At 39.8% G+C, this 26,648-nt stretch overlaps 1 long non-coding RNA gene across 2 annotated transcripts; it reads left to right on the top strand.

Annotated features, from left to right (window-relative positions):
- Nucleotides 1–385: 385 nt before the first annotated feature.
- On the top strand, nt 386–16,738 carry LOC107974637 (uncharacterized). Of its 2 annotated transcripts, none has more exons than XR_008547931.2 (3): nt 386–474; nt 14,893–16,132; nt 16,502–16,738. It is a non-coding gene; the product is annotated as an uncharacterized LOC107974637 (long non-coding RNA). The 2 variants fall into 2 exon arrangements; XR_001717516.3 differs by having other exon boundaries at nt 15,955–16,132; nt 16,502–16,732.
- Nucleotides 16,739–26,648: the final 9,910 nt, after the last annotated feature.

Here is a 26,648-nt window from a genome sequence, read left to right on the forward strand (position 1 = left end):
CTGTAAAAGCCAGCCTAGATATCACTTGATTAGGACCTGAATCATCAACACTGTTTCTCAAGGAGAGCCGTGGACATTTTGGACAAAATGATTCTTTACCATCTGAGACTACCTTAGCTTTCAAGACACTTTAACATCCCTCACTCCTCCAGTAGCTCATTGCCAGTGATAACCGAATTCCAATCATTGTGACAACTCAAAACACAGGACACACATTTCCCTACATCCCCAAGATACAAAATAGCACTTTTCTGGAGAACTGCCTGAGTTTTTAAATTATAAAGTGAATGATGAAATAGAAGGGGACTAAAGAAGCTATGATGCACCCCAGTGGAGCTTTATTACATCCGCTATGAGGTGGCCACAACCAAGCTCTGGCCTTAATGTCACCAGAGCCAGATGGGCATACTCCTTCCTAAACCAACCACCCACTGTGGGCTCCATCAAGGTTGAGCTTCTCCAGGAAGTGCCTAGGTATTTTAGCTAACCCTAATTTCTTATTTATTAGCAGTTCTTTTATCAGTGCCAGAGATTCGGAGAGAAACTAATTTCTTATTTATTAGCAGTTCTTTTATCAGTGCCAGAGATTCGGAGAGAAACTAGCTCATCTCAGCATTTACCTCATTGGTTAATATTATTTGCTGATTAAACTCATTAGTGTGTGTAAGTGCTTCTAAGAGTGCTTGGCACATAGTAAGTGTTTGATAATGTTATTTTCATCAGCAATCATGAATTATTATCATCATCATCTTCTTCTTCTTCATTATCACCTTCATTATTTGTGATTACCTTTGCAATCACAGTACATCAGATAGCAATTTTGTACACAGTATATCACATAGCGATTTTGCCCAAGCCAGGAAGCTTATAATAAGTATATCATGCTCCGCACAAAGCAAGGTATTTCTTCTTCAATAAGGTGACCAACTTAAATAGTTCCTGCTCAACAGTCAAAATTTGAGCCACAGTAGAAGTTCACAAACATTTATTGAGTTACATTTATAATGTAAATTTCAAGTTACACATATTCCTTTGGAAATTTTCTGTATTGGCTAGATTAAAGTTTTTTAATATACAAGACCAGTAACATTTGAACTGAAAATATTTTCTTCCTAGCTTAGCAAATCCTCTTGTAGCAAGTGAAGCTTTTTTTCATTAAGATCCTCCCTCTAGGATTCAAAATTAGAGTCAATATCTCAAACTTATTCACTGTCAATTACATACTTGAAAAGTCTGAATTATCTTTAAATGATAATCCTAGAACACAGCATGTGGCCTGTGTTGGTATAGTCTGCAGTTCCTTAGTGAAGGTAAATGCAGTTTAGGTAATTAATGAGGTGTGGGAAGGTTCTTACCAATGGTTTTAACAAGATCTAAAATTGGTGTTTGCCAGACATCCTACTATAAACTGAAGGTGAGCTGTGTTCTGGCATAGGACTTGCTGACTTGCATTTTGATACATGACATCTCTGACATAGAAATGTTACTGGAAAGGGGTCCTTATCCAGACCCCAAAAGAAGGTTTTTGGATCTCTCACAAGAAAGAATTCAAGATGAATCCATAAAGTAAAGTGAAAGCGAGTAAAGGAATAAAAGAATGGCTACTCCATAGGCATGGCAGAGCAGCACTGAGGGCTGCTGGTTGCCCATTTTTATGGTTATTTCTTGATTATATGCTAAACAAGGCATGAATTATTCATGCCTCCCCTTTTTAGACCATTTAGGGTAACTTCCTGATGTTGCCATGGCATTTGTGTGCTGTCATGGCGCCGGTGGGAGTCTAGCCCTGAGGACCACCAGAGATCAGTCTCTTTGCCATCTTGGTTCTGGTAGGTTTTGGCCAGCTTCTTTGTTCCAACCTGTTTTATCAGCAAGGATACAAGTCTTTATGGCCTGTATCTTGTGCCTCCCTCCTATCTCATCCTGTGACTAAGAATGCCTAACCATCTGGGAATGCAGCCCAGTAGGTCTTGGCCTTATTTTCTCCAGCTCCTATTCAAGATGGAGTTGTTCTTGTTCAAATGCCTCTGAAAGAAACATCACAAGTTTCTTGAGATGAAATATTGTACATAGTTGTCTATTTCCTTCATAGTTCCAGCAACATGTGCTCTCATTTACACTACTCACTGTAGACTTTCCATCAAGTTGCAGCTTGATAGCTGAAGAGGTGTGTCTGATGTAATTGTGAAAATAATTCCACAAGCAAAAATTAGGTTTGTTATTTTGTCGTCTCCAGACTAATCATAAAACACCTCAAGTTTCCTTTATAGGAGTTTCCTTTGCATGAGGAAATTAACTACTGTTTCCCTGCAAACTGGCAAATGAGAAAGATTACACACAATGCAATTCTTGTTTTTGATTTTGTTTTTGCTTCTTTCTGGCTAACCTTGGAGCAGAAGACTCTTTGGAAAAATTTATAATACATTTTACAGGTGGGAGAGTTTTTATTCAATTATTAACAAATATTTGCATCCTTTTAGTTATCTCTGAAGAAAAAATATCACAGAGCATAAGTCTCAAAATAAATCTATTAATTGGTCCTTTGTAAGTGTCTGTGCATAGTTTGGGTTACCACATTTTATGTCCCAGTTTAAAAGTCATTCAAGTTCAAATTCTTTTTGGTTGCAAATATGTTCAGGATTCCTGGGGAGTTTGTGACTGAACCAGATGGCCGGCAAATATGCAGACTTCCACCTAATCTAATATTTTTATCTTAAGATAATTGAGCTTCTCCTCTTCATGTAGCCTTCAATAGAAAGCAAATTGTGTAAGGAGAAAATATTATTGATGCTTATTCAGGTTTTATTGGGTGATTTAATATGAGTTAGCCTTGGCAAATATGGAAAGAAATTGGGATCATAAGATAAATTTCCAAGAACACAACTCAACTTGTCCCCAGCATTCTAAATAAATGGTTAAATGGAAATGAGTGTAACCTGTTTTAGTGGAACCTGTGAAGGCCCACAGATTTTAAAACACACCAATACTTCAGACCAGCTTTGACTGAAACATTTCCTAATGGGTCTAGTTAAGTGATGTTATATATTTTGGCAGTTCTCAAATTATTTTCTGCCAACTCACAAAGAACAAACAATACAGCAATTCACATTGTGGTAGAATATTATTTTGAATTATTAGTTTGTGTCTTTTCTACCAAATACCGATTTTGTTCATTCACCTCTTAAGGGCTTCCTCCCCCAAGTTTTTACGGGCAGATACAAGCCACCCATGCAGAGCCTATGAAGGAAAGCTAAGATATTCAATTCTTCAACAGCCTTCCAGTCTAACAGGAGGTGAATAGATTCAGATGCATGCTTGCAGAGGGAATTTACTGCTCTCCAGGACTAGAAAAATGATGCACTGAGTGAGAGGAGAGAGAACAGGGGGCTGCCGTGTGAACAGAACTCTGGATCCCCATCAGTGTTAGGGAGTGGTTTGTGTGCTGAATCAGCACAGATTTGATGCCCTGTCAGGAGCACCAACTGCCAGCATTCAGTCCACTGCCTACTCATCAACCATCCACCATGGTTTGTACCAAAAGGCTCTGCCCAGCCCCTTACCCGACATATCCAGAACAGTGGAGAACTTGTATTCCTTGCAGGAGAGGAGGAAAGCCCCTTCTGAATCGTGAGGGAGTACACAGTCCATTTTACTCTCTTTCTCAGTATACATATGTAGTTAAAAACAAACAACAAAATACACCAATAAGGGAGGCTCAAAATGTAATGAATACAGTTATTGGCTGCAAATGATGTCCACCCTGGCACTTATGGACTATAGCATAAATTTGGTTTTGTTTTTCTTTACAAGTTCTATGAAATCCAGTTCAATTCATTAAGCACTTTTTGAGTTTCTCCTATATGCCAAATGCTAAGGACGCTGCTACAGCTGTGATACAGGGAGAAAACCACTGCCACAAATTGCAGCTGGCTCTTAATATTCATGAAAATTAGTGGCTAGAAACTGTAGCAGTGCATAAAAATCTCAATGTGTCCAAATGGTCCTTGCCAACAGAAAGTCAAAGAATCAGAAAAATAACTTTCTCCATACTTTCATCTTTTGAATCTTTTCAGTGGAACTTAAATTATATAGCAAAACACCATGGCAAGGAAGACTTGGAAATGCACCTGTAAAAAAAAATCTTTCTAGTTTTCAATATACAGGAAGGCAACACAGGTGATTAAAATCAATATTGACTGCCAAACCACCATAGCCAAAGCAAGCCTTCCTTTTGACTACTCAACATAGATGTACACTCTTCTATGTATACTCAAGCATGTATACTTGTATACCTGTTTAGAAAAACAACAACAAATAGCATCAACAACATGCTCCCACCAATATTATGCAAACAAATATGCACTCATTATGCTGTGGCTTCTTTCTGTTTCCCTATCTCTTACTGGTCAAAATTCACCATTTGAGGCATTAACTCCCCCACACTTCCAAGTTGTACTACTTAGCGCCTCTGGGCAGTCACTGGGGAGCCAGATATCATGCTCCAAAGCAGGTTGCTTCAATTTAGTTTGAATATGGCGGGAAAAGTAGGCTTCCCCTTTGTCCTCATTCAAGGAAGGGTGGAAAGCATGCAGGAGTTGAGATGAGACAATGGTAGTGATGACGAGACGGGAGCATTCCATTGAGCAAACAAGTGGGACAGGTGGGGCCAAGAAAATCTGAGGAAGTACATAAACTGGATACAACCCAATTATCTATTCCAGTGAGAATGAGTTGCTTCCCCCTCCATAATGGAACCAGGTTGCTGGTTGGTTCTAACAGCTTATAGTTTCTTATTAGCGGCTCAGTATTTCTCTCCACTGTTGACAGACTTAAATTCACAGTGATGATAGCCAGGCTAGGATTGGTGAAAGCCCAGGTCGTTGAACCCAGCACAATCTCCACTCTTGCCACCATGATGTCTTTGTTGATAAGTCATTGATCAGGCACCAGAATAGTAGGGGGAGGAAGCTAAATAATCTGAATAGAATGGGCTATCCTATCCACCTGGTTATTAAGAGCCTCCTTTGCAGTGAGTTTACTTTTGTGACATTCCCATGAACCACTTGTGAGAGGTTTATTCATATACTGATTTCCAAGATTCAGGGGCTATCTGGACCCTGACTATCTTGACCTATTCATAGCCACAACCCATAAAGCAGTGTATGTTCATATGTGTGCTTATATTATCTTCCAGCAAAAAGGAAAACCAGAAAGATACATAGATGAACATTTGCCCACTGAAAGGATTTTGTTTCCCTTCTCTGCTTGGGAGCCACTCTTGAATAGGACTATAATACCATGACAGTCCACTTCTGTCTATTTCTGGTACAATCACCTATAAAACAGACATAAATATTTTCTTCCTTAGTAAATGTGTCACAAACGTTGACTGAGGCAGGGGTGGTAATGCCAAACAAATGGTTGCACTGGGTGGCTGAGCCATCTACTTGTATAACTTTTTCATGCCTTCAAGACCTGTCTAAGCCCAATTTCCTATATACTCCTTTCATTTAATGATGGCTTGATCCAATTCTATGATTTGCTGAATCAGAAATACGCAGTTCATGAAGAGTATTTCAGGCCACATAGATACTTACAATCCATTAGTTATGAGTTCAGTCTCTACCAGGACTCTAAAACTTTATAGTTTTATGTACTTCTCATTAAGTGAATTGGAGCAATGCACCCAAATGTGGGATATATTGCTCCCACATGCTGTGTCCCTTTCGAATAATAAGGAGTCTAAGGTATAAGAACTCATGTTTCACTTTGGAGAGACTATCTTTTCATGCCTTGGCCACTGGACTATCCTGAAACTTCATTTCAGTGGCAGGTATCTGAATTTTTATGTGATTATATTTCACCCTCCGCTATGTAAATGTCTTACCAAGGGGTCTAGGATGTTTGTTACTCTCTGGCTTACCATGAATGTCAATAATGTCCTAGGAAGATGCCTTGTGTTATGGAGAGGTGATCAATGTCTCTGTGGACTGAAATATGACATAGACTCAGACTATTTGATGTAGCCCTGATGTAAAACAATGAAGATGCACAGTCTCTGTCAAATAAAAGAAAACTGCTCTGGCAAGCTCAGGTTAAAATAAATTGGGGGGAATGCTTGCTAACTTGATAAGTGCTTATCAGGTGCAGGGTTCTGTTGATTATTCTAGTGAAGAAACTTGGAACATCAGCTGCATCTGAAGTCACTTATTTTATTAAGCTTACAATAATGCACTGTTATTTAACAGAATCATCTGTGAGCTTAATGAGCAAAACAGGTGAGTTAAATGGTAATGTGATAGGACTCACCATCCCGAAATCCGTCATACCTGGAGTTTCCTCTGGAAAGCTCCAGCTGGTGTGTTTTCTGTCCTTACCTAATACATCCACATAGCATGCCCACTTTAAGCCTTGGACCTCATCTTTTTCCACTAGTTGTTTCAGCAGTTCTGACACTTATACTTTACTTAGTGTGGGCCATTATTTTTTCCAAACTTGTAAGAGCTGTCGTTACAGAGTGTTGACAGTATCTCCCAGGTCATTGTCAGGGTGTTGAATCTTGTATCATAGGAGGCTGTTCCCATATTGAAAAAACTATCTCTTACTCAACTTCACATTCTACTCTCCTTATACAGCATGCTCAAAATCCTGCCCAATTCATCAGGTCCCAACTCCTACTGGTATATGTCAGCTAAGTCCCATAGCTTCTTCCAGGTACAGAGCTTTTCCTTCCCTAATACACCCCGCACTTTCCTAGCCAGGTTATGTTGTGACTCATCTCTGGCAGTTGATCCAATTTCCACTAGCAGAGGTAGAATTGATGAAAGTACATCATTTCATCAAACTCCACTCTCAAGACCCCATGCTTTCCCTGTGCTGGCCCAGACTTTGACACACAGACTTGCTGGGAGTAGAATTTCAACATATCTTCTCTGAAGCTTTGCTACTCTTCTAATTAAGTCCTGAGCCTGATCCTTAGCTTTTTCTGCCTTACAGTAACAGAAGTGAGAGTTTCTTTATGTGCTTCCAAGGATATCTCCTGAATTTCACAATTTACTTTTGATTGATGATTAATTACCCTCAGTTTTTCTTTGTCTTTCTCTAATTCATCAATGGCCCCCATCAGCAGCCATCTCTTTTCATGGCCCTTATTACAATTTCTCCCTGAATCTGAAACACCTAGATATTGTACCCACCAGTGCATTTCTTTCACCAAAATCCATCCCAGTTCACCACAAATGAAAGTCAACAATGCCAGTATGACAAAAAGGTCAAGGTACCACCAGGCTTGGTGTCTGGTAACAGCCCAGTCTCTGTTTCCAGAAGGGTGCCTTGAACGTTGTATCCTTGGAAGGGGAGGAACGCTGTTCCTCACATAGCAGAATAGCAGAAGGGGGTGAACCCACTCCTAATGCCTTTTTATTGTGGCATTAGTACATTCATGAAGGCAGAGTCCTCATGACCTAAACACTTCCCATTAGGCCCTACCTCCCAGTGCTGTTGCATTGATGATTAAGTTTCAAGCACAGTAGTTTTGGAGGGGATTAACATTCAAGTCATAGTACTGGCTTCTTTCACTTAGCATAATATCCTCAAGGTTCATTCATGTTGTAGTATATGTCAGATATTCCTTTCTTCTTAAGGCTGAATAATATTCTATTGTGTGGCTCTACCACACTTTGCTTATTCATCCATCTGTTGATGAACACTTGGGTTGCTTCCACATTTTAGCTATTGTGACTAATGTTCCTATGAATATGAGTGTACACATATCTTTTTGAGACCCTGCTTTAATTCTTTTGGGTAAATACTCCGAAGAGGAATGGCTGGAATAATCCAGCTGGAATATAATGGCAATTCCTTTTTTTTTTTTTTTTTTGAGACAGAGTTTTGCTCTTGTTGCCCAGGCTGGAGTGCAATGGTGCAATCTTGGCTCACTGCAACCTCTGCCTCCTGGGTTCAAGCGAATTTCCTGCCTCAGTGTCCTGAGGAGCTGGGATTACAGGTGCCCAGCACCACACCCAGCTAATTTTTGTATTTTTAGTAGAGACGGTGTTTCACCATATTGGCCAGGATGGTCTAGAACTCCTGACCTCAGATGATCCACCTGCCTTGGCCTCCCAAAGTGCTGGGAGGCAATTGCATTTTTTAATTTTTTGAGGACCTGCCATACTGTTTTCCAAGGCAGCTGTATCATTTTACATTCCCACCAACCGTGCACAAGGGTTCCAATTTCTCTACTTCTTCATCAACACTTGTGATTTTCTTTCTTTCTCTTTTTTTTTTAAATAGTAACCATCCTAATGAGTGGGAGGTGGTATCTACCTTTTGGTTTTTTGATTACATGAACTGTCAAAATCTTGCAAGTCTTTTTGTCATCATTCTCCTCTCAAGTCACATTTTGTATTTCTTCCTGGCTCTTGCTGGAACCTGACTCTAGGTATAGATTTGTGTAGGGGAGAAAAGTAGAATCTTTTCTCACCCGTCCAGTGCAAGTTTCATGGCTGACACTCCTATAACAAAAGACAGATTAACAAGAGAATAACATAACAAATCTATTTAATCAAAGTTTTATGTGACAAGAAATCCTATAGAAATGAAGACCTGAAGACCCAGGTGAAAGTATTTTTATGCGTCAGTTTGATAAAGAACAGACATTCTTGTATAAGTATGATTAGACAAAAAGGGGATATGATCTAGTGGTAAGAAATTGGGAGACCCTAGTCTGACTCTTCTTTGCCTCTGTATGTTAACATTCCTATCCTCCAGGTGTAAGACAGGACACCTGTCAGGAGGGAAGGAGTAGGAGAAGGTCAGGGAAACATTTCTGCTTCTGCATTTTCTCAGTTCCTTCAGCTTAAAATTCTCAGTATGCCAAGATGCCATATTTGGGGGTAGGGCTTCCTGTACCCCATCATTTGGAAGCAATGAGAGATAGCAAAAGGTAGGCCATGAGAAAAGTCAGCACTGCCTTTGCAGCATAACCATTTCAGATAAGGTTGTTTCAGGTTACCAGGCAAGCAGGACCAGCTTCATGCATCAAGAAAGGAGATGCTGCTGCTGCTGCTGGCAGAGGAGGTGCTGTGGGGACTGGGTTTGGGACACTCAGTATGACCCAAGCTAATATAAATGTTTCCTTCCAATCCTATTTTCCTCCTTCTCACCCACAGAAGAGATCCAGTAAATTTGTAAATTCAACTTTTTTAATCATCAGCAACTCCCAGGTCTTATGTTAGGTACAAGAGCCCTGTGGTTATCAGAGATAAAAAATATATTTTAAGATACTCCTGATCCTCTGACCATGCCTTGAGCCAAAAATTAAAAATTCTTGTTTATAAATTTTTTCCTCTGCAGCCCTGCAGAGAAATCAGAAGCAGCCAGCCCTGTATCATCATTCCTGTTATAAGGAATACTATACAATTACTGTAGTAATATCAAAAAAGCACATCTGCACCATCACTGTTCAGAAATGCAATGCCCAAATGAGGATTTTTCTGACTTCCACAGAGTTAATTTACCTTCATAATTCATTTTATAGGTCAAATGACTGGTTTTTCTAGATTCTGAAACAAATAAGCCACGATAATAAAATACCTTAAATTTTAACAGCTCTTTTTTATGCATTCTCTTCAAACAAAAATATAAAACTATGCATTTACTCAAATAGCTTCATGGAATAACTATCAATACCTTGAAGAAACAAGTATTTTAAGTAAACAATTTCTCTATCAACATTGATGAGAAACCTAATTTTTTTCATGTATACACATTTTTTAAAGTGTTGAGAACAGGAATACTTCCTGCAGTTACAAATTACATTATAAACCTTTAGTGGTGACAACAACATCATGATAATATAGGACTGCTGCTCCTGTGTGAAATGCTGATAAAATGGGCTTATAAGGTTAGCAGTAATAGATACAAAACAAATTTGCTCAAGCAACTCAAGATTAGGCTAAAAAGAAGAGAAAACAATTTTTAAAAACCTGATATGTGCCAAGATGCATTGATTTAAACACTTTTAAAAATGTGACTACTTGGATTATTTTTATTTATTATATTTTACCTTTAAAACTCTTTTTTAGAGACAGGGTCTCACTCTGTTGCCCAGGCTGGAATGAAATGCAGTGGCTCAATCATAACTCACTGCAGCCTCGAACTCAAACTCCTAGGCTCAAAGGATTCTTCCACCTCAGTCTCCCAAGTAGCTTGGATTACAGGTGTGAGCCACAGAGCCCAGCTTTATACCATCTTTATGTAAAAAGTGTTTAGCATTGAGTGCCACACACCGACTGTCTAATTGATCTTTTTGAACTAACACTGACCTAGTCTTTGTCTTTAGGAGAAAAACATTTCTAAACAAGCTAGTAGGGTTCTTCTACAAGGCAATAGTTTTGATTATAACTAAATTTTGTTAGGGGAGGATGGTAATATTTTGAAATGTATAATATCCTATAATTTTATGTGATGAGGTTTATTCACAATTTAAGACAACTGTATTTCTACATAAGTAGTCCCTGGATAAAAGTATAAGTTATGATTTCATATTTAAACAAGAGAAAGCTTTGTAGAGAGTTAAACTGCTAACTGGTGACGTTTATGAACAAAATGTTTTTTAGCTAACAAAGTAAGGGATACAACTTAACAATATAAGGGATACGTAAAGTTTTAGAAATCACAGTAGAGCACCAGCATCCAAAGTTAATTGGTTATGACAAGGTGTAACGTTGAACTAATAAATTGCTTTTTAATTAGCAATCATAACTTGCTGTATAAAAGGTAGGATAAAGACACATTGAACCACTATGTAAAGTTATTTTTTTAAGTCCAGAAAGGATTTCAAATGGATTACCAAAAAAGGAAAATAAAAACCAGAAAATCACAGTTGCAGAAAACCTCTAAATAGAATTCTTTAATCCTATGAAGCCTAGCTATTATATATATAATTTCTTTATTTAATTGCTTTTAAATGTGACTCTATATGATAAACATTCTGATTAACATTTTAACATCATAAAACTGTACTTAAAGAGACAAAGTGTTCTTTATCAGTGTCAGAACACTTACATATATTTTTATTCTTTTATATTTTGCATACACCTCCAATAACCAAAGAAAAGTGTTGTCTTAGCAATTACACAAAGGCTTGGGGGTACATAACAGACTCCATTAACCATCTTTGTGAGCTAGAAAGGCATTCAAAGCATGACAACAAAACTTGAAAGTGAACCTTAGGAATATCTATTCTGAAATGTCTTTGCTATGTGTCCTTTATCCATGCCACTACTTTTCTATTGTGAATTTCTTCTCCCCTAAATCCCTGTTTATTCCTAATGCACAACCACTATGCCATTTTTTCAGTTGACTGACTCCAAGCTCTCATCTTTTACCCCAAGCCATTTCACAGATTATTTCCCTAAATACAGACACCTTCCTCTTTAACAGAAATTCCACTGCCAGTGGCTACAATAATTTCTTCAACCCACTACCCAAGCAAAAATCTATAAAGATCTACCTAAATCTAGTCAAGTCCTCTACACTTGGACTTTAAAGATATCCCTGTCCTTCAAGGAGATAGGTTTGGAGAAAGGTTCTGCCCAGGTTTTCTTCTGCCGTGACTTTAAAGTCTGGATTGTCTGCTTCTCCCCTTCTGTGTCACACACTAGCCTGTGCTGAATGTATTACATCTTTGTGTTAAGGTTTATATACCAAAGATGGAGAAATATCTTTCAGCCATTATTAACACAGTTCAGTTTTTCTGGTAAAAGTCTGTATTTAATATATCTAGAGCCCTGTGAAGGCCAGACTCTAAGAGGTTTACTCTCTGGTAATTCTTATCTGCAAATGTACTTCCTGGGGCTTTCTGGAAGGCTTTTTCTCTCTGTGGCTCTACTGGTCACAATTTCTGCAGTGTATTGTAGGCTTTTGTAGGAGAAAAACTACTTCCAGATGGTGGTTCCCTCAAAAACCTCCCCACATTTTTAACAAATCCTACATTCTGTCATTCTGTGATATCCTATAAAACATGAACACATATCCTGCTTCCTGCAAGACCCTGGGGTTTCCTGATTTAAACCCATGCACCAGCCACATGCTCAGACAAAATCATCAAAGTAACAATGGAAGAAACAAGTGTCATCATGAAAGACAACTAGTAGATATTACTCAGCAGAGAAAAAGAAAAACAAAAAGGCAAATAAAACATCAGCCTATAAAATTTTTAATCTTTATCATGAAAAGGGCCTTAGGTAAGACCCATTTTTAGAGCAAAAACCTTTCCACAGTTACTCTGCCCACTAAACTTAATTCAGTTTTATTTTATCTGCACCTCCTTAAAAATACTTCAGTTCTGCAAATTAAAACAATGATTCAAATGTAGCCCCTTGAACAGTGATAACAGACACATTTATCTTGCTCCATTAGCCAATTTTCAGATACCTGCAATCTTATCCTAAGGTTCTGATATAAACAGTATATTAAAAGTCCATTTAGTAACTTTATTTGACAGCTAAACTACCTCTAAAAAGCCCTGGGCAAAGGCTTCTTTCACAGAGTGCTGTAACATACAAACAACTACAATGTTTAGTCTCAGAATTGGCCTGTAAGCTTTGCCCTCAGTACTGTGTTTATCAGTGAAAATAACATGTAGGCCTGTTTGCAAAAGCACTTAAGATGTGCTCAGAATGAAGTGTCTACTACCATGCTACTTATTAAAATATAATGGAATTATGTGAAAGTCACCTTTTCAAAAATAGTCATTTTACGTTTGACCTTTATCAGTGCATAATAGGGTTTCATTAAGAACATAATTGCATGACCTAATCCATGTGCACTCTGCACAATGCTCTTCACAAAACTCAGGAATCTTCCTCACAAAATAAGCTGAAAGAACCCAGTTTAAATAACAAACAGAAATGTTTAAGCATCTATATTCATGATGCCTTTTTAAATGTTGATAGAATTGAATAATGTGTATAACAAATTTAGCTTCATTACCCTCTGGCAGATTCCTGTCCTCTCTCATGCCTCAGGGAACTGTCTCCATCTCCAACTTGAACTTGGACCTGTATTTCTAGGCCTCAGATGCTGCACTCCTCTGTTCCCGAATGGTCTGTTTCTGCTCAACTTCTGCCTTCCTGTCTTCCACAGCCTTGTAACTGCTTGGCAACTTAGCAGACTTCTACCCAAAGTATACTTTCTCTGCATAGGCACATAGATAAGGATGCAACACACACACCACACACACATGTGCACACACACACACATGCCCATATATACGCATATATGATTTGGCTTGATGTCCCAGGTCATTCAACTGGGATCGTTCATGTGATTCCAGTGTGACCTAGGTAAGGATGCAACACACACACCACACACACATGTGCGCACACACACACACACATGCCCATACATATGCGTATATGATTTGGCTTGATGTCCCAGGTCATTCAACTGGGATCGTTCACGTGACTCCAATGTGACCTTCCAGTCCCAGGTCCCACCACACCTACATTCACCTCAGGCCTCAGAGATACCAAAACTAACTGTTTGTATTAGTCCACTTTCACACTGCCATAAAGAAATACCTAAGACTGGGTAATTTATAAGAGAAAGAGGTTTAATTGACTCACAGTTCCACATGAACAGGGAGGCCTCAGGAAACTTACAATCATGGCAGAAGGTGAAGGGGAAGCAAGGCACATCATACATGGCGGCAGGAGAGAGAGAGAATAAAGGAGGAAGTACCACTTTTAAGCCATCAGATTTCTTGAGGACTCACTATCACAAGAACAGCACAGGGGAAACAGCCCCCATGATCTAATGACCACCTGCTAGGTCCCTCCCTCAACACATGGGGATTACAATTCGGGATGAGATTTGGGTGGGGACACAGAGCAAAACTGTGTCACCGTTGCTTCCATTTCTGCCAGGAATGTTCTTTCCTACCTGTTTTCCCTATAAAACTCACCAAGGCCTTTCCAGACACATTTGAATGTCACCTATTTCAACAGGTTTATCCTAACTTTCCTGGGCACATTTAGAACCTCCTCATCTATCCTTCTTATAACTCTCCATGTTTAATTCTTCATTGCTGCTACTGTAGTTGTTTTTCTTTAACATTATCTGCCTTCCTGTTATATTATAAGCTCCTGGACAGCAGAAGTCATGCCTAATTCTCTCTTGTATCACCAGGCATTGCACTGTTTGAAAATGTCATTTGAATTGAAATGCCTACTATATAGGCATTGAACTAAAAGATAATCCTCTCAGTCAGTAGTGAAAAAGAAAGAAATATTTCTGCTTTGAAATCTAAAATGCTTACATAGAACCATTAGTGTGTGAAAATAGTGTAAGTGCAATGAGAAAAGCAGGAAGAAAACAAGTAAATGGAATTAAGAGTTGGATAAACCATCTAAGTCCTGCAAAGTATGACTTACTTTGGAGGGGCATCTGGGATTTTGCTGATAGATCGGATCCTTTTCCCAGAAAATATCTGCCTGTGCACACAAATACACACACACACACACATCGTTAAAAGTTTTGAAATTCATGGACTCCAGGAAGAAAGCTTTTGTGCTACTGTCCTCAGACCATTGATGAAAAACAATGCACCTATGGAAATGGTGTGAAAGGACAGAACTCTGCAACACAACAAGCAAAGAGCGAGCTGTAGGAGAAAGTGAAAGGAAAGCAGCCCCTTGGACCACAATGGCTCAAAGAGCTTTTGTCCCAGTGTTTTTTTTATTGGTTTGAATTTTATTTTAAGTTGTATCTGGCTTCTAATTACAACTAGCTGTTGAGGCAGTGTGGTTTTGTTGTTATTGCTATTGCTTCCTTATGAGACAAGAAGATTCAACTGATTAAAGGCCTCTCCCTCTTTTACCTCTGAAGGTGAAAGAGCTGAGATCTTGAGGAGCAAGTCATTCTCAGGTGAAATGTCTAAGGTGTAAGGTAAGGAGTACAGAAAGGGCAACGATTGTGAGAGAAAAGAGGTGGGATGTTAAGCTCACTTTCATCACTGAATTCAAATTTGGAGGAGTTTTACAGTCTTTATATTATTTTGATGGAAGGAAGATTGAGTAGAAGCAAGCATACAAGATGGAATATGGAAGAAAAAAAACTTAAGCTAATGAGATACAGAATAATGTTAAAATTATATGAAATGCTTAACATAAGAAACTACTATTTAGGGAAAATATGACATGTTTGCAGTTAGAAATAAAAATATGTTACATCTGCAGATGACAGGAACCACTGCAAGGAGTAGAATGTTTTGATTCCAGTCACTGTAATTCAGTTAGCCCCAGGGGTTCTTCTTGGCTCCATCTAGTTTGCTAGGACACATAATTTTTCTTTGAGACTGCCAAGAATTCTGCTTGATTTTCATTATTCTAACAACATAAACAATAACAGGACGTTATCATTTATTTAGCACTCCCTCTTTGACAAAGGCTGAGTGGAGAGCTTCCTTCATACGTGATTTCACTTAATCCTCACAATCACTTCATGGGAGAGGTGCCATTATTACCTTAGTTTGCAGATGAAAAAAGCAGACCTTTGAAAAAGTGTTAACTTTCTCAAGGTCAAATAGCTGGTGAATTCAAAGATGAATGGATTCCTTCATTGTCCCAGACACACTGACCTGGAAGGCAGTTACAGACTTTAACTGATGGTTTACCTACTTAAATTGAGACATAGAGCCTGAAATGTAAAGTGATTTTGCTAACACTATGGCAGACAAAGAAAACATAGCCTAGCAATCAAAAGAAATTTCAAAGTAGCTCAGGTTCTATATTTGAGCAATGCTTCTTTAAAATCCCATTTCTCCCCTAGCCCTTCCTTCCCAACCTGTGGCCGCTTTGGTCCTTTCTCACCCTAACTCTCCTAAAAGACTCCTTTCTCAGTCCTAGCCATCTGCTCCTCTAGCCCTTTCCCTTCTCTTCTCTCATTCAGACTTTTCACCATTCTCTTGATTGGGAATCAAAAAAAGCCAACTCTGCAGGACATCTGTGAGAAGATAGATATATCACCTTGAGACAGAACATCACCTCCTGGCACCAGACACACTGCTTGATAGGCTGAGCACATGCTGATACTCAGGACCACTTCCCCCTTACACCAGGTGCCTTTGGTAAGGATTTTTGGACAGATTTAAGTTGATAACTTTTCCATTGATTAAGAATCTCTAGTGATTTGGTCAGCCTACTTTTCCTGGTGCAGAAAGGGAGACATTCTTATACATGGAGATTTCCTGATAGATGTAAATTTCTCTAACCAAAGGATAACATTTTGGAAGTACTCCTTAGTCAGCAATTTCTCAAAATAACTAGCTCAAAATAATCCATATGCCAAAGAGGCTTATTTAGGGTGGCATATCAAAACTGGCTCAATTGTCCCATGGAAATAATGTTTATGTTTTTTTTTAACAAACATAGAAATTGACTCTCCCTGGTTTTAAAACTTGAAACTTAAATTTGTCTTGCTCTATTTCCTTCCTCAGGAAACCAACCCTCAGGCAAAAACTGCAACTCCTCAAATCCAGACAATGAGAAGCCAGGCCCCTCATCCATCTTGATTGCTTTCTTACTTGTTTCTGATTCCTGTTTTCCCTGAACATAGCTATATTCCTTCCCTACCATATAAACCCCAAATTTAGTCAAGTGGGAGAGACAAATTTGAGGTTTGGCTCTCACTTCTTCAGCTGAAGTCCCCCAAATAAAAAGCCTTCTTCCCTGGCAATACTTGTTGCGTTGGTGATTGGCTTTCTGTGGGACAAGCAATGGGACCTAAACTAAACCCCTGGCTTTTTAGTAAAAATATTCTGGTCTCTTACAGTCATATTTTGGGTTAGTGTATTCTGAACCACATCACCAGAAAAAGTGAAGTTTTGACTTAATAACTATGTGGAAAACTAAGAAAAACACATTTGAGGGAATCATAATGGCATTGATTTGGGACATTGGTTGAGCTTTGGGGATGGAAGACTTTATTATTTCTGTGCTAATTAGCTACTCCCACACGTGGATGAAGAACTGAATTACAGTCCTTTATTTCTTCAACTAAAAATTATTGGTGTCTACTCTGGATCAGCTACTTTAATAAGGATCATACAGAGATGAAAAGGAGGGGGCAAAGATCAGCCGTAGTTAAGTTTGACATGAAGAACTCATAGTCTGGGAGTTAATACTATAAGGCAAGGTGGCTGATGTATGCCATAACTAAGGTATACACTGAGTCATAGTATAACAAGGTGTAAGGGAGTATATGTGTGTAAGTGTTGTGAGGGTAGAAAGGGGGAACAACTTTCCATGGATGGAAGGAGTATTTTGTTACTGACATCATTTAAAATTGTACAAGCACAGTGATAATACAAAGCAGGCTGACTTCTAGTCAGTTTTATTATAGTTTTTAAATTCTCCACAGACAACGTACCCCTTTGTTACCTGCCCAGGACTGACTGCTCTTCTCCAAACCCCCTTCCATCTCCCATACCCTTGGTAAGACACTGGTATTAAGTGCTCTATGAGCAAAATAAAAGAAGAGATTGATTTTTTTCTGAGAAAGCTACAGATAAAATAACAGGGTCATGGACATTTAAACTGGATTTTGAAAAGAACTGAGTTCACCAAGTTAACTGGAATTAGAATATAATAAAACATTATTCCCTACTTTTTTTTTTTGGAATCTACTGTTTTATGTACAGTAGCACTGTTTGTTTATACTTGTAACCAGTATTTCCTCCAGCTACATCAGCTAAAAGGTGTCCCAGTTTTGCTTCAAGATAAGAAGAAAAACCTTGAATGTTACTCAAGTGCAGGTTGGTTTCTCCAAGAAGCTGACTTTGAGGGAGAGCTTAGCACGTGGAATGTTTATTAGGGAGCACCCGTGTAGGAGAGGAAAAGGAAAGAATTAGCAGAGGAAGAAGGCAGGCTATCATACAGGACAGGTAAGCAGCCTGTCTTTGTCTGTTTGGGCTGCTATAACAAAATACCTTAGACTGGGTAATTTATAAACAACAAAAAATTATCTCTTACAGTTCTGGAGATTGAGAAGCCCTAAATCAAGGCACCAGCAGATTTGGTATCTGGTAAGGGCTCTCTGCTTCGTAGATGCTGTTCATAGATTCTTGCAGTGTCTTCACAAGGTATAAGGCCAAATGAGCTCTCTTGGGCCTCTTTTATAAAGGCACTAATCCCATTTGTAAGAGTGGAGCCCTCATGACATAAGCACTTTTCAAAGACACCCACCTCTTAATTATTACATTGGGAATTAAATCTCAGCACATGAATTTGAGGGGATATATTCAGACCTTAATATTCTGCCCCTGCACCTCCAAGTTAATGTCTTTCTCACATGAAAAATACATTCATTCCAACAGCCCCAAAGTCTTAACTCATTCCAGCATGAACCCAAAAGTCTGAAGTTCAGAATTTCACCTAAATATCAGCTAAATCAAATATAGGTGAGACTCAAGGTACAATTCACCCTGAGGTAAATTTCTCTCCATCAGTGAGCCTGGGAAATAAAACAAATTATGTGCTTCCAAAATACATACATGGTAGGACAGGCATAGAATAGACATTCCCGTTTCAAAAGGAAGAAATTAGAAAAAAAGAGAAAAGGTTAATGGGTATCAAGCAAGTCCAAATCTCAATAGGACAAACATTAAATCTTAAGGCTGGAGAATAATGTTCTTTGACTTGATGTTCTATCTTTCGGACACACAAGGGCAGGAATTGGAACCTCAAGGCTCTAGGTGGCCCTGCTCCCATGGCTTTGCTGGGTGTGGCCAATACCACAACTCTCATGGGTTGAGTTTTGTGCTTGTATCTCTCCCAGAGTGGAGTTGCACCCAGCTACCTGTACTGAGCTGGATTCTTGAGGGTGAGTCCACTTTCACAGCTCCACTAGGTATTGCCCTAGTAAGGAGTCTCTGCAGCGCCCCTGCCTCCACAGCTTCACTAGTCATTGCCCTAGTGGGGACTTTCTATGGTGACCCCATTCCTGTGTGCAGTTCTCCACCAGGGACCAAAGACTCAACAGGGCATCATTTGAAATCTAAATGGAGGTAGTAATGCTGAACAGCTTGTGCATTCCTCACATTTTTTGGAGATGGCATTGAACATATGCAGCTAAGGTTTACCATCTCTGCCCTCTAGAGAGGTGGCCTGAGCTACACTTAAATCAGCTTGAACCACATGGTATGGTTAAGGAGTGCTGTGCCAGAATGAGGGGAGCAGACTTTAGGCAGCACAGGGTGAGCACCGAAGCCCCACAGGCACTGAAGTCTCCTTTTTTGACATAATTCTGTCCCCAAGGCCTTGGCACTCTGGGCCTGTGATGAAAGTGGCAAGCCCAGTGATCTCTGAAATGCATTCAGGGTTATTCTTCCATCATCTTGATAAGTAGCATCTGACTTCCTTCTATCTATACTAATCTCCTTATCAAAGGTTAGGTTGACTACACCCTTGGTATTCTGTCCTGAACATGTTTTTTGTTCTTTACAACATGGCCAGGCACAAGTTCTGCTTCATTTTTATTATAAATTTAATCTTCTCAAATTTTACAATAAGCAGTCAAGAGAAGCCATAATGTACCTCAACAATTTGCTTAGGTAGTTGTTCCACCAAATATCTTCTTTCATCAGTTAGTTCTACTTTCTACAAAGCACTAGGACATGAACACAATTCAGCTAAATTGTTTGCCACTTTATAACAAGAATCACCTTTCCTCCAGTTTCTAATAACATATTTCTCATTTCCATCTTAGACCTCATCCAAATGGCTTTTACCATCCATAATTCCACCAACATCCTGCCTGCCATCTTTTAGGTAATCTCTTAAAAGACTGAGGCTTTCTCTATGTCTCCCCTCTTCTTCTGAGCCCTCACCAGAATCCACCTTAATGTTCCATGTATAACAATGCAGGCTTTTTGTAGCATGCAGCTCCAAATTCTTCCAGCCTGTATCCATTACCCTGTTCCCAAGATGCTTCCACATTTTTAGATATTTGTTACATCAGCACCCCACTCTTGATACCCCTTTTCTTCTTAGTCCATGTGGGCTGCTATAACAAAATACCTTAGACTGGGTAATTTATAAACAATAAGAATTTGTTACTCACAGTTCTGGAGGCTGGAAATTTAAAGATCAGGGCACCAGCAAATGTAATGTTTGCTGAGGGTTCTTTGCTGCATAGATAGCACCTTCTTGCTGTGTCCTCACGTAACAGAGGCTAAACAAGTTCTCTGAGGCCCCTTTTATAAGGGCATTAATCCCATTTATGAGGGTGGAGTCCTCATGATCTAATCACCTTCTAAAGGCTCCATCTCTTAATACTATTACATTGGGAATTAAGTTTCAAAATATAAATTTTGAAGGGACAAAAAGATTCAGACTAGCACAGCTTCAGCTGATTCCTTGAGGAGTCCTGGAGTTCAAATGGCCCTTCAGAGTAGTCCCACATTGTGGTGAAATGAGTCTGAGCCTTTATATAGCAGTCAGTCATTGGATGTGGGCTGCCCTAGGAAGGATGTGTCCTTGGGCAAGATGTGAACACCTGGAGCACAATCACTTCCTCAAGGGATGACACCTAAAGACCATCTTCTGAACACTTCCAATAAGCCTTCCTTAAAGAGCCATTTCATGTCAATCACATATGTCTCCTTGTCTTGGGGAAATTGCTCTGTTCTTTTGGACACTTGTCCAGGTACACAGTGCTGTGCCTGTACTCGAATAATCTGTGCACCACCACCTTGCCAGCCCATGCCAACTCTGCTTCCTTTAGAATCCTCCAGTCAGGGAGAGCCCTGCTCTTCATCCAGCATTTTTCATGTTTGTAGGCACCAAGAAGATGCTTATCATGAAGTATTGTTTATCCTGGAGTATATCATAGCTGTCCTGAAGGGCTTAATTCTTTTCACTTTTTGTCCTGCTCACCATTCTAGAGAAAAGAGCTATTTCCTCTCATTCATCCATATTCTTGATTTCTTCAACATTTGTTCCCAGTATAAAAGCAAGTTCTCTACCTGAGGACTATTGGTACATACACTAATATGGTCACATTTAGTTTTTGGATATTCATAGTTTTTTTTGTTTTATGTTTTTTGTTTTTGAGATGGAGTCACGCACTGTTGCCCAGGCTGGAGTGCAGTGGCATGATCTCGGCTCACTGCAACCTCCACCTCCCAGGTTTAAGAGATTCTCCTGCCTCAGCCCCCCGAATAGCTGGGACTAGAGGCACGCACCACCATGCCCAGATAATTTCTGTGTTTTTAGTAGAGACAGGGTTTCACCATGTTGGCCAGGCTGGCCTGGAACTCCTGACCTCAGGTGATCCACCCACATTGTCCTCCCAAAGTGCTGGGATTATAGGCACGAACCACCAGGCCTGGCTTGTAGATCATTTTTTTATTCTCATGGGCACTAACCAAACATCCTTTTGCAACAGGTTTGTCTATAGAGTCTCAAATGATCTGAGCCAAATGGACTATGATGGGGAAGGAGAACCTTGTGTTCATTTGATAGGGTCAGTTATTTTAGGTAGAGAGTTATCCAATCTGATATCACTCCACCTCCTGGAACTGTTTACCAGAAAAATACTGGATAGGTTAAATTCCACTAGAGACCCTATTAAAAATAAAGTATGTTCTATAAAGCAATTTTAGAGATCCAAATTTAATATGTAGCAACAATCTTCTGGCAAAACCCTGTACTTTGGTAAAATTGTTTCCCTAGGGAAAGCTTTAATGCTATTCATTACCCAATATATAATTCTATTTATTTTCAGCTTTATCTGAATTAATCTGGAGGGTGTTTCCTTCTACTTTCTCTGTTGGCTTCTCCAATGATACTGGTTGAGAAGAGGGTGTAATGAGGATAATAATCTGTAATGGGATGCATCTTCAGTTCTGAGTATAGACATTTAGAGATGTCAGACACAAGGGCTCCCAGACTTGAAGACTTTAAAGACCAGAGAATTTAAAAAAAAAAAAATTAGAACACCATAATAAAGCTGCCAAGTTTTAATTTTTCCAATAAGAATATTAAAATAAAAACTTCTTCCTACTAATATTATCATTTCATAAAATAAAAGACATTAACATAAAACAGAAATAATTTTGAAAGGCCAATTCTTCAAGGTAAATATCTTTAGCTGCAGGAAAACTCACTACATGTCTTTGTGTTTCTGATTTCACTACAGTCCACCTTTCTGCATTCTGCCCTAACCCACTGTTTTTGTTTGTCATTTGTTTCCTAGGCCTTAGCACAGTCCCTCACATGTCATAGGTCACTATGGGAACCACTTATCAAGACAATACAAAAAATTCCTAGGGTGGTAATTCCGTAGTGTTTGCCTCAATTATATCATTTATCTTCCTCTTATCCTGGATAGCCAGTATTCAAGTCTATATATATATATATATATATATAAAATAAGCACATATGTTAAATATATAAGCGCATATATTAAATAGATATCATATATATATATATATATATATGAGTGTGGATAGAGAAGATGTATAGCCTTCCTGGCTATAAAGATGGACCACAGACATTCCCAGCCTGTCACTGGTATGACGCTGATGGTCACTCCAGCTGAAGAAGGAGTATAGGGTCTCACCACCTCTCCTTGCAGGAGAAAACCGCAGAGAGCTGGGCAGAACACTTCCCCATTTGTGACATCTAGTGGCTCAGCCTCTGCATGACAACTTCTTAGAGAAGGAAAATCTGGCAAAGTCAACCCCAGCTCTGCCTGGATTTTGCCAGCTCCTGAAAAAGCACTAGAGCACACCTAATTCCTTAGAGAGGTGTTCAATAGTGTTACAATTTAAGAGCCAGGCAGATTAAAATATAAAAATATTTTTCTGTCTGTAGCATATTCCCCTGGATACAGGAAAGAACAAGGGCCAAAGTGCACAAAAGCTCAAAAATAGAGATAATAGTGAATTGAAAATCTAGCTCTCATCATCAGGCTATTTCTCCCTTCACAAAAGGAAGAAAATTAAAGAGCCAGACATCTGCCATAGTAGCATCTTGCTTACTGGTGGGAAACCACATTCAACATGAATATTCAAACTCAATAGCCGGTGTCTTTATGGAGGCTTTATGGGTCTTCCTAAAGAACCACTTAGGAAGAACTGGGAAATCAGCTCAGTCTTAAATAATTTCTGCATCAATATTGGCTACGTGTTTTTTGTTTGTTTGTTTGTTTTTATGCTTCTGCTGAAAGGACACACTTTGTTGTTGTTGTTGTTTTTGAGACAGTGTCTCACTCTGTCACCTCTGCTCACTTGCAACCTCCACCTCCCAAGCTCAAGAGATTCTCTCACTTCAGCCTCTTGAGTAGCTAGAACTAGAGACACATGCCAACATGCACAGCTAATTTTTGTATTTTTTGTAGAGATGAGTTTTCATTATGTTGCCCAGGCTGCTCTTGAACTCCTGAGCTCAAGTGATCCGATCTCCTCAGCCTCCCAAAGTGTTGGGATTACAGGTGTGAGCCACCACACCAGCCTGGGAGACACTTTGACTTTGCGTATATTATCTCACTAAATTTAATCCTCGCAACAACTCTAGAAGATGGGGCTTTTAATTTCCCCATATGAGTAAATGGGAGTGCAAAGCCTACAGAGATGAAATGTACTTTGCCCTAGTAAGCTAGAAAGTAGCATCATCGGTATCTGATTCCATGTCTCTTTGACTTCAGGACTGTATTTTTCTCCCATATCACATTTATTTAGAAAATAGTTTTGACTAATTAACCAATATTTTTTGGTTTTCCATCAGTATTTTTCACTTTCCTTCCCCTTCTCCCTTGTAGCAAATATTCTACAGTCATTGCCTCAGGGGAGGGATGTGACAACACAGAAAACTGAAAAGGCAGTCGAATATTGGGGTTTTGTGGTCTTAAAGTCTAAGAACGAGAATTCAGAGCATAGATAAAGAGTATAGGAAGAGTGCTAAGAAGTGGGGTTGGGGAAAACTGGATCTAATTATTTTTCATGATTGCAGAGGTAGGGTAAAGATGAGAGAAATACACAGTGGTCTTGGGAAGGGAGACTCAAACCCTTCGTCCCTGGCAGATCTGTCATGACAACGAAACTCTCCCTGAGAAAATGTTTATACACCACAGCTAGGTGTACAGGCATGTAAACTGCCTGTCTGAGAATCTTGTACCCTGTGATATGCTGGAAGCTGCTAGGGCAATCGGACCTGTAGAGGTGAAGGGGACACAAACAACTAGGTGGGACAAGCGTGAAGGGTTTATAGCTTAACACCGCCTTAGGGGGAAGAAATGGGCAGGTGAACCTAATTTTTTTTTTTTTTTTTGAGACAGAGTCTCACTCCATGTCCCAAGCTGGAGTGCAGTGGAGCAATCTTGGCTCACTGCAACCTCTGCCTCCTGGGTTCAAGCGATTCTCCTGCCTCAGCCTCCCAAGTAGCTGGGACTACAGGTGCATGCCACCACGCCCAGCTAATTTTTGTATTATTAGTAGAGACAGGGTTTCACCATGTGGCCAGGCTGGTCTTGAACTCCTGACCCAGTGATCCACCCACCTCGGACTCCTAAAGTGCTGAGATTACAGGCATGAGCCACCGTGCCCGGCCTGGTGAACCTAAATTGACTGAGCTTAAGTATCTACACACCCGGAAGAACTGAGGCAAAAATAAATGTTATGTTGAATTACAGAAAAATAAAATTATACTTAATAACCACATTGTATGTGTTTCCTAGGACTGCCATGACAAATAACCACAAACTGGGTGGGTTGAAACAGCAGAAATTTATTCTCTCATGGACTGAAAGCTAGAAGTTTAAAATAAGGTGGTGGCAGAGTCATGCTTTCTCCAAAGACTCTCAGGGAGACTCCCTCCTTGCCTCTTCCTAGCTTCTGGTGGTGGCCAGCAATCCTTAGCATTCCTTGGCTTGAGCGTATCACTCCAATCTCTGCCTCCATCTTCATATGGACTTCTGCGTGAGTCTCTTCATGTCCTCTCCTCTTCTCGTAAGCATTCCAGTCCATGAATTTTGGGTTCATCCTAATTTAATACGACCTTAGCTGGATTATATCAGAAAGAACCTGTTTCCAAATAAGGTCATACTCACAGGTGCCAGGGGTGAAGACTTAAACGTATCTTTTTCGGAAACACAAAAGGTATGAATCCCAGTCCACAGATTCGGTTTTGTAGTGGTTTGGGGGTGGAAGAGGCGACACTACACACGGTTGAGAGCACTGGTGCCAGGGGAGCTGGTCCTAGTCAAATGTATAGTGACTGCTGGACCGTAAACAAGGCAATGAGCCCCTAGGGGCCTCTATGTCCTCATCTCTTTTGTGACTGGAATGCTGTGTGATCCTTTCTAGCACGAACATTTACTGATTCTACTGGCCCTGTGTGGAGGAGTAGATGAATCCCCACCCACCCCAACCAAACACAGTGTGATTAAATAGATATCACAAAAGCCTGCTGGTCTAAAAACACACTACCCTGCCACCTTATCATCCTTTCCTTCTTCCTGGTCTGTTCTTCTTACCATCAGGATTGAAAAGGTATTAAATGATAAATGGACAAATACCTTGTCTCTTAAAGACCACTGTAAGGATAATCTGGATTCTGAATAACGTGCAATTATATTGACAAACAGGATTCAGTTATGAAATGCTAAAACTATGGAGAGACCTGGTTTGTAAGAGGTTAATCTGCATGGTTGCCAAGGGAAACTAGGACATGATTCAGTGGAGAAAATGCTAAAGAGGTAACATAATGCTTAGAGTCTGCATGATTTCTTTGTTATAATTGCAAATATATCCTAGAAAGAAAGAAATGACAGAGATGAGCCAAAAATCGAGGAACAAAGGCCAGTCTAAGCTCCCATTATTCATCTCTAGAAGCAAATAGTGAGCTGCTGAATCAGGCTACACCCAAACTGCACTAGAAGGCAACAGAGATGTCTCACTCCAATAAGGGTCCCCTCACAATCTCAAAGACCACTATAGACAAAACTGCAGACAGTTTTCAAAGGCAGAGGCCTGACTGAAATCTGGGCTGCTTTCCATGCCTAAAAGCTCTATTGGGGCCAGGCGCAGCGGCTCATGCCTCTAATCCCAGCATTTTGGGAGGCCGAGACGGGCAGATCGCTTGAGGTCAGGAGTTCGAGACCAACCTGGCCAACATGGCAAAACCCCGTCTCTACTAAAAATACAAAAATTAGCTGGGTGTGGTGGCAGGCACCTATAATCCCAGCTATTCAGGAGGCTGAGGCAGGAGAATTGCTTCAACCCGGGAGGTGGAGGTTGCAGTGAGCCAAGATCACGCCACAGCACTCCAGCCTGGGTGACAGAATGAGACTCCATCAACAACAACAACAACAAAATCTTTATTAGTCAAGGTCATCCAGAGTAACAGGGCCAATTTTAGATAGATAGATAGATAGAGAAGTAGGCTAAGTCCCACAATCTGCCATCTACAACCTGGAGACACAGGGAAGCCAGTGGTATAAATACTAATTGGAAGGCCTGAGAACCAAGAGCACCAATGGCGTAAATCTCAGCCCAAGGACAGGAGAAGAGCAACGTCTCAGCTCAAGCAGTCAGGCAAAGAGAGAGAATTCGACTTCTCTCTGCCTTTAACTTCTACTCAGGC

Source organism: Pan troglodytes, chromosome 4 (assembly GCF_028858775.2).
Source record: "Pan troglodytes isolate AG18354 chromosome 4, NHGRI_mPanTro3-v2.0_pri, whole genome shotgun sequence".
NCBI lineage: Eukaryota > Metazoa > Chordata > Mammalia > Primates > Hominidae > Pan > Pan troglodytes.